The 8,233-nt window shown below is 43.7% G+C and overlaps 1 pseudogene; it reads right to left on the bottom strand.

The window, feature by feature from the left end:
- Nucleotides 1-6,592: 6,592 nt before the first annotated feature.
- LOC118096329 (malignant T-cell-amplified sequence 1-like) lies at nt 6,593-7,223 on the bottom strand (annotated as a pseudogene).
- Nucleotides 7,224-8,233: the final 1,010 nt, after the last annotated feature.

Below are 8,233 nucleotides of genomic sequence, written 5' to 3'. Positions count from 1 at the left end.
CATTATTCTGCTTGTGATGCCCAGAAACTGGTATTCAGAGGCATACTGCCTCCAGCAGTGAAGTTAGAACCTAAGCATCATGGCTAGCAGCCACTCCTCCATGAATTTAAAGCCATCCAAGTTGGTGGCTATCGCTGCCTCTTACGTGAAGGAGTACTTTATTTTGTCTGTCCTGAATCTTCCAACATGGAGCTCCATTGGATGCCCATGAATTCTAGTGTTATGAAAGAGGGAGAAAAACTTTTTCTTACCCACTTTCTCCAAACCATGCATACTTTTAAACACTTCTGTCATGTTCTCCCCCACCCACATCCTTGCCATTTTCCAGACTAAAAAGCCCCAAATGTAATCTTTCCTCATTGGAGAATTGCTCCAGTCCCTTGATCATTTCTGGTGGTTCTTTCCTGAATGTTGTCCAGCTCTACAATGTCTCTTTTGAAGTTTGACCAGAACTGTACATAATATTCCCAGTGTGGTCACACCATAGATTTGTCTAACGGCCTTATGACATTGGCAGTTACATTTTTCAACATCTTTCCTAATGCTGCCTTACATGGACTTTGCCATTCTCACAGCTGCTGGACACGTGAGTCAACATCTCCATCAAGCTGTCGTTTGCAACCCCAAGGTCTTGTTCCTGGTCAGTCAACAGCAGCTGAGACTCCCATTAGCTTATATATGAAGTTAGGGGTTTGTTTGTTTGTTTTGTTTTTGCTCCAGTGTGAATCACTTTCACTAAAATACACCTGCTATTTTACTATCATTCACCCAGTTTGGAGAGCTCCCTTTGGAGATCTTTTCAATCACTTTTTGTTTTAAACATCCAAAGCAATTTGGCCACCTCACTGCTCACCCTGACTTCTAGATAATTAAATACAAATCATTTAGGGACTCCACTTTCCCCATCCCCCGCATTAGGATAAAAGTCCCATTTATTCCTGGTCTCTGCTTCCTGTTTCTTAACCAATCATTGATCCACAAGAGCGCCTGTCCTCTTACTTCATGACTGTTAAGCTTACTCAGGAGTCTTTGGTGAGGTACTTCATCAGCAGCTTTTTGACAGTCTTTAAGTACACAATGTCTGATGGATCAACTTGTGTCAATATGTTTGTTGGCACTCAAGGAACAAGGTTTACTCTTGCAGAAGCCATGCTGGTTCTGCTTTGGTAAGACCAGTTCTAATCTATACCCTTAGTAATTCTGCCTTTACAGGACTTCCGGTCTGTCGCGGCGGAGAGAAGGACGCAGGGACCTCGCGCGCCGATGTCCCTGGCTTCGCGGAGGGGGGGGAGGTCCGCAGAGCGAGCGGATTCCCCGTAAAAACACCGGGTAGAGAGTCCCGGTGACTCATGTGCCTAGCGGTTGCTCCGTTTTTTGCGGATCCCCCGCTGCCCGAGAGCTCAATAGAGCGATCGTGAGCCGGTGGGGTGGAACCGCGGGAGCCATTTTAGGCTTCATCTTACCTCCGAGAAGTGAAGCTCCGAGTCCTGACCCGGCAAGCGGCAGATTCTTCCGAAATAAATTTGAACTTCCAAAAAAAAAGTAAGTGGAATTGTCATCACGGACTTTAAATTTGTTAATTGAAAAAATAGGAGAGACTCTAAAGAAACGGAAGTCGGTCTCTTCCTAATGGAAAACTGAGAGGCGCTTTAAATAACCTTAAGCTGAACGATAAAAGATCTTTGAAATTGTGGATCCGAGAGAAAGAAGACCTTTCTGAACCCTCTCAACTCCCGAGTCTGGCTCCCCTTGAGGTACAGCATCATTAAGGGGGAGAGCGCTTTGACAGCTGTCAAAAGCTGTCAAGCTGTCAAAAGACCGGGTGGATTGATTGTACTGTTAAAATCGGGGAAATTGGATGAAATTGTGCTGGAAGTGTTTAATTTTGGATTTAAGAATGGAGTTGTGATTGAGTTAAAAGACAAAGGAAAAGACCAGCCAAAATGGAGTCGACCGTCTGAGAAAGGAATTTTCCAGCACCTCTTTGTTCTCCACCTCCTGTTTGTCTGCGGTTAGGAGAAATATGAAAACAAAGTACTCTCGAGCCTTCCAGGAGGCTGTGTTAAACTATCTACAAACGTGGGAGGAAATCTACAAGGAACGGCAGCATCCCAATTTACCAGCAGACGAGGATGAAGTCCAAGCCCAGGATATAGAGGAAAATTTGACTTTGGAAACTGTGGAGACTGTATCTGGATGTCAGGAGGAACAACTGGATGAAAATTTTAAAGAGGACTTGGACTCTAAAAAATATGTTTGGGATGAAGCAAAGCATGGACCTCAAAAGGAAGAAAATCAAGCAGAGCAAGACAATGAGAAGCAAAGGAATTTGAGGATTGATGGACTTGAAGATCCTGGAGGGGGTGAAATGTGGGTTGATGTTAGGGAGGAATGGAAAAGACAGGGGCAGGGGGGGACAAGGGCCTGGAGATGGACATGGGAAAGAATGGGTGTAGGGTAAATATTTTAGTTAAAAGACTTTGTCTTTAGTTGTTGAGAGACGGTTTTCGAAATTTTGGCCTGTTTTAATGGAAATGCTGATCCAATTGGGGGGGGAAAGACTTAGGGAGAGGAGATGGAGTCTAAATATGAATGGGAAAAGTTGTGCTTTCTGGAGGGAATTACAAGAACAGCTGGGTAAAGAATTTAAGTGAATGTATTTTTGTTATTTAAGTTAGATTTAGGCAGAAAGCTGTCTACTTTCCTTTCCTTACTCTGAGATACTCAGTGGCAGGGGGTGCTCGGAGGGGTGAGGAGGGGATTTAATGGATCCTTGGAAATGCTGTGCCCCACAGGTTCCTCTTGTGGCAGGAGGGGGCCTGTGGGAGGACAGCATGGAAAAGGAGGAGGCTTGAGTTAATATTATAAGAAAAGGATTTTAAACTGAAATAGAAAATGCGCCATAAATTTTAGATTTTTGTTTAAGGAAAACCAGGAGGAAGACTATCGAGGAAGTCACAAGTTTAAGGTTAAGGTAATAAGAAATGGGGAGTTAAAATTCTCCCCTATTATGTTTGTATTGTATTGTGTTAAGGTATATCTTTGAATGAGTTGGGGGAAACCAACCCTCAGAACTCCTCCATACCTGTCCTCTCAGTGGCAGGGGGGGGAAGAGGGGGGAGGAGGGAGGGGGGAGGCCAAACCCAACTTACAATGGACCCCTTTGATTCTCAAAACACACGGGTTTCACTGGTGGCAGAGGTGAACCAGTGGGTGGAGGGAAAACGAAGGGACAGTACTATATTGTATGTTTGTGTAGTTTGTTTAGTTTTGTCTGTAAAATCAATAAAAAATCATTTAAAAAAAAAAAGTAATTCTGCCTTTACAGGGCTTTCCTTTAGCTTCCAAGCACAGATGCTAAGGTAAGTTGCCTGTAACTTCCTGGATCCCATCTGGGTTCCTGGTTAGGAGCTGAATCCTGGCTTGTTCAGCTATTTCCATGAGGAGCAAAGCAGCTGTAAAGGGGCTCCATTCACCTGCATGCAAGTCACCACAAGCCCACCACAAGACAAGAATGAGCAACGTGTTTGCTGCAGCTTGGGCTGGATGTTTTTGATTTCTCAGTTCTGCCAGTAACTCATTTTTTGTGTTACTAAATACAGTACTAAATACTAAATACAGTACCCTTTGGGGGGGGGGCAAGGGCTGCCATCTTCAGTGTTCCTTGCATCTTGATGGGGGTGGGAGAGCTATGGGTAGACTTGAAGATCACATTACACTTCCATTCATCTGTCCCTCCTGTACGCAGTACATTAACCATTTGAAAAAAAATAACTATTCAAGAGAAACACCATAGCAGCAGGATGCTAAAACTGTAAGTTAATTGCAAGCTCACCATGGGTAAATATTGGTTATAACAAGGCAGTGAGTTATAATTGGGAAAACTATATATTTGATTTAGCTTGCCTACAAACCCCCTCTCCCCTCTGTGCTCCTGCTGGTGCTGCTACAATCTCTGACTGATGTGCTGTGGAATTCTTCAATGATAGGTCAAGTACCATAAACAGTTACTCTGGAATTAGAAGGGTCTGTTATTTGTTTGATGCAGTCTGGAATACTTTTTCGTGAACTAGGCAATTTTATATTTTGCCATTTTTAGCTCTTATCAGGAAAGGGGGAAGAGTTGCCAGGCAGCGCCCACAGAGCAACCATTGCTGAGAGCTTACGCCGCCTCCTCTTGCCCTAGTGAGACTCTCCTCACATCACAAAGGCCAGCTGGGTTGCTGTGGGCAGCTGCTTAAGGGTCTGGCTATTCGGGACATTCTATGGAACATCGAGAGAGGTTGCTCTTTGTTCTCTTCTGTTGTACAATTGCAAATTGTTTTGCAAGCCACCAAGAGGCCTAAGCATAGGACCAGATATGTAATCTGCAGGGTGCTGCCTTTGTAGATAGTCTGAAGACTGCAGCTTGTTCAGAGTGCTGTGTTCTGGCTACTGTCATTGACTAGCTGTTTGGAGTGTATCCCTTTATTGCTCAGTCTTAGGAAGCTGCCTTATGCATGGGCACATTATTTGTACATCTAGGCACATAACCTAAATTGTCTTGGTCAATGTTGGCACACAAGAACATTGTTTAGTGAATGTAATTACCTCCTCTTCCAATCACAAATTATCCTGTATTAATATTCATTTATTTAATATTTTTGTTGTGGGGAGGCCCCATCCCCAAGCAGCGGAGATCTTATTCAATAACACCTCTGGCTACTGAGGGCAAGAAACTATTATTACCGGTACTACTGATTTTCATAAAGCTGAATTCTGTACCTTTCCTATGTACTTACAGAATAACAGGATCACTTTGGCTGTAAAGAGAAGCTGGACTCAGCCTTTTTTTTTTTTGCAACATTTTGTGGACTTCTGAAACCATAACTGCTATGTGAACATTCAGTGGGCTAACCTGTGTTGAAAAGTTATGGAGCAACTTTCCCAATTTCCTGTTGCACTGTAAGAGTGTAACAGCGCAGATGCATGCATGTAATTTTCTTAAAAGCAAGTCTCACCGGTGGTCAATGGGACTTGCTCTCTAGTGAGCATGTTTAGGTTTGGAGTCTAATAAGACTGTTGTCAGTTGAGCTGATTGCCCAAGTTAGGCCTGGATAGCTGTTGTTGTTGTTTAGTCGTTCAGTCGTGTCCGACTCTTCGTGACCCCATGGACCATAGCACGCCAGGCACTCCTGTCTTGCACTGCCTCCCGCAGTTTGGTCAAACTCATGTTCGTAGCTTCGAGAACACTGTCCAACCATCTCGTCCTCTGTCGTCCCCTTCTCCTAGTGCCCTCAATCTTTCCCAACATCAGGGTCTTTTCCAAGGATTCTTCTCTTCTCATGAGGTGGCCAAAGTATTGGAGCCTCAGCTTCACGATCTGTCCTTCCAGTGAGCACTCAGGGCTGATTTCCTTAAGAATGGATAGGTTTGATCTTCTTGCAGTCCATGGGACTCTCAAGAGTCTCCTCCAGCACCATAATTCAAAAGCATCAATTCTTCGGCGATCAGCCTTCTTTATGGTCCAGCTCTCACTTCCATACATCACTACTGGGAAAACCATAGCTTTAACTATACGGACCTTTGTAGGCAAGGTGATGTCTCTGCTTTTTAAGATGCTGTCTTTTTAAGATGCTGGCTAGGTTTGTCATTGCTAGGTTTGTCATTGTCATTGGATAGCTGTAACGCTCCATAGCTTCCCAGGCAAGCTGTTCCGTTGAAAAACTTTGTGAGCACTTGAGTGGTTGGTGTGTTTATGTAAAATCTATAAATGAAAATAACGGTTTCATGTCCTTGGTCTGTTGTTCGGAGAATATTAGCAACAACAGCTGCACATCCCAACCACACAATTTCCTCTCCCAACTGATAGTGATGTCAGTAAATGTTAGGTTTGGGTATGGAAATGCAATGCTGATAATCAAGTTTAATCTATTCACTGTGACCTCTGGCATGCACATAGTTTTGCTGCTCTGAAGGAAAGGCTTTGTTTAATCAGGGCACAAGCCAGCCAAATGTTATTTACCAATTAGTTGTATCAATTTCAATGAGACAGTTATGGGGAAGAGGCTTTCTCAGTGACAGAGCACATGATTTGCATGCAAAAGGTCCCAGGTGTTCATCCCTGGAATCTTTAGGTAGGACTATGAAAGTTTTCCATTTGAAACCATGGTAAGATACTGCCAGTCAGTGTAGAGAATACACTTGTCTAACGTGGTATGGCAGCTTCCAACATTTCTAGTATGCACCATTGAAATATAAAAAAGGATGCTTAGTTTTGGATGGATGGTGTAGATCTAATTATCTTATCAGAAAATAATGCGAGGTTTGCTGGAGCATAGCTCATCACATATCACCAAAAAATGCACACTGCAAGTTACATGAAAGTTACAGCAAGAGGGTGGGGTTGGGGAGAGATAAGAGTGTTTGTTGATTAATGATCCCCGCTCTCCTTAATTGCCCCATTCACCTAAATATGACGCAGTAATTTATAGGATCATGGCGTCTCCCCAACACAGCAGGAGTCATTGATATGCTGGCACGTACTATGTACAATTGCTGAGAAGTAAGACCTGTTTTGATTTTATATATATATATATATTTCAGCATTTACTTGATTTATTTAGCATCACAACAAAACAAAGTTTACACATATAGCGACATATTTTAAACAGAAGAATTAAAAACAGGCCAAGCTGACAGGGAATGGATTCTTCCTGCTGCTTCACTTATACGTCTTCATATGCCAGAGACCATCATTTAAATAGTGGATATTCTCAATGCCAATTCCTTTGTTGACCTTCTCAATAGCCTTTGCCGACATCTTCATGACTCCAACACACACGGCATGTTGCTTTCCTTCAGCCATTATTGCCACGATTGTATCAGCAGCAGCAGGATAAAGTTTAGCTCCTGGAGACGTCAGACCAGGGCACATGATATTTGCTCCACTAAGTACAAATTTAATGGCTCCTTTATCAACTTGTTGATGTGGTAGAATGAAGTAATCTGAGTGTGGGGTAAAATGGTCCTTCCCTTTGCCTGAAGAACAACAATTCTCCATTTACTGTGAGGAGTTCTATATGTTCATGTCAGCGTACTATCTTCACAGGGTCTTTCTTTGGCATAATTTGGTTTAGCCATGGTTCGATCCCAGGAAACTGGTCTATCAGCTGGTTCTTAATGCCTTTAATAACAGACGTTTTCAGTTGGATGCAGTTGGACACATTCTCCTTTTCATCAATTTTTTTTTAACATCTTGGCAGGGTTCCTGTGAGAGCACTAAGAACCGAGGGCCTGGAAGTGCAGTAGCAGCTCCCACGCAGGCCCTCGAGTAAGACCTGTTGAAAACACGCATAAGAGTGGGCTGCAAGTAGTTAAATTTGGTAGGGGTTCATATTGCATGGCTTTGCAACACGCCTGCTCAACGTCTGTTGTAGCCTCAGCATGAAGCAATTGCTGTGAGAAACCAGTGACTTGCACAAAAAACTCCCTCTAAGCCACAACGCGACAAGAAGCATAGTCCCTAACTATGGCCTTGTTCTTGGAAACAGCAGATGAGGTGATAACAGTTATCAAGCCAGAACTGCAAATGGGGTTCACATGACTGAATGATACTGCATATGATAAAAAGCAGGGTCAGGCCAATATGTTTTGTGACCTGAGGCATAGGAGAAGATAGCATCCTCCAATGTGCAGAAGTCGGCCAGATTGGCAGTTGACTCTTTCTTCAACACTGACAATGAGACGGCAACATCCGCCACCACAGCATGGATTGGTACACACAATTCTGTCATCGAACACTTGGGCAACGTTCCCCACCTCCAGCTGCTGCCACCAGAGGCACCTGCCTCACCCTGCCTAGCAGAAGACATTATTACTGCACACAGAAAACTTGATATTGAGGGGAGAGCTTGACCTCCCTATCACAGCTAGCTTTTCCCATGCAGAATTGTGTTTGCAGGAAAGAGCATTCCTTCACATAGTCAGGTGGGCGGATTGGGGGAAGAGTGAGTTCCTTACACAGTATGTGTTATGTTCACTATGCATAGGATTGCCAGCACTTTAAATGGAAAAAAAGCTGATAGCATGACAGGAGAGTACTACTCAGGATGTAAGGCCCAGAACAGGCCCAGTGCTGGAGCCTAGTGCAAATTTCTTGTCACAGAACAGAGCTCAGTGTTTAGGCTCAGTGGGTCTGAGGGGCCAGAGTTTCCCCACCCCACCCCATTTATTTTGTTATCCTGTTCATTTT

Source organism: Zootoca vivipara, chromosome 5, assembly GCF_963506605.1.
Source record: "Zootoca vivipara chromosome 5, rZooViv1.1, whole genome shotgun sequence".
Lineage (NCBI taxonomy): Eukaryota > Metazoa > Chordata > Lepidosauria > Squamata > Lacertidae > Zootoca > Zootoca vivipara.
Note: the sequence above shows the minus strand (reverse complement) of the source record. Positions and strands in the feature narration are given on the sequence as shown.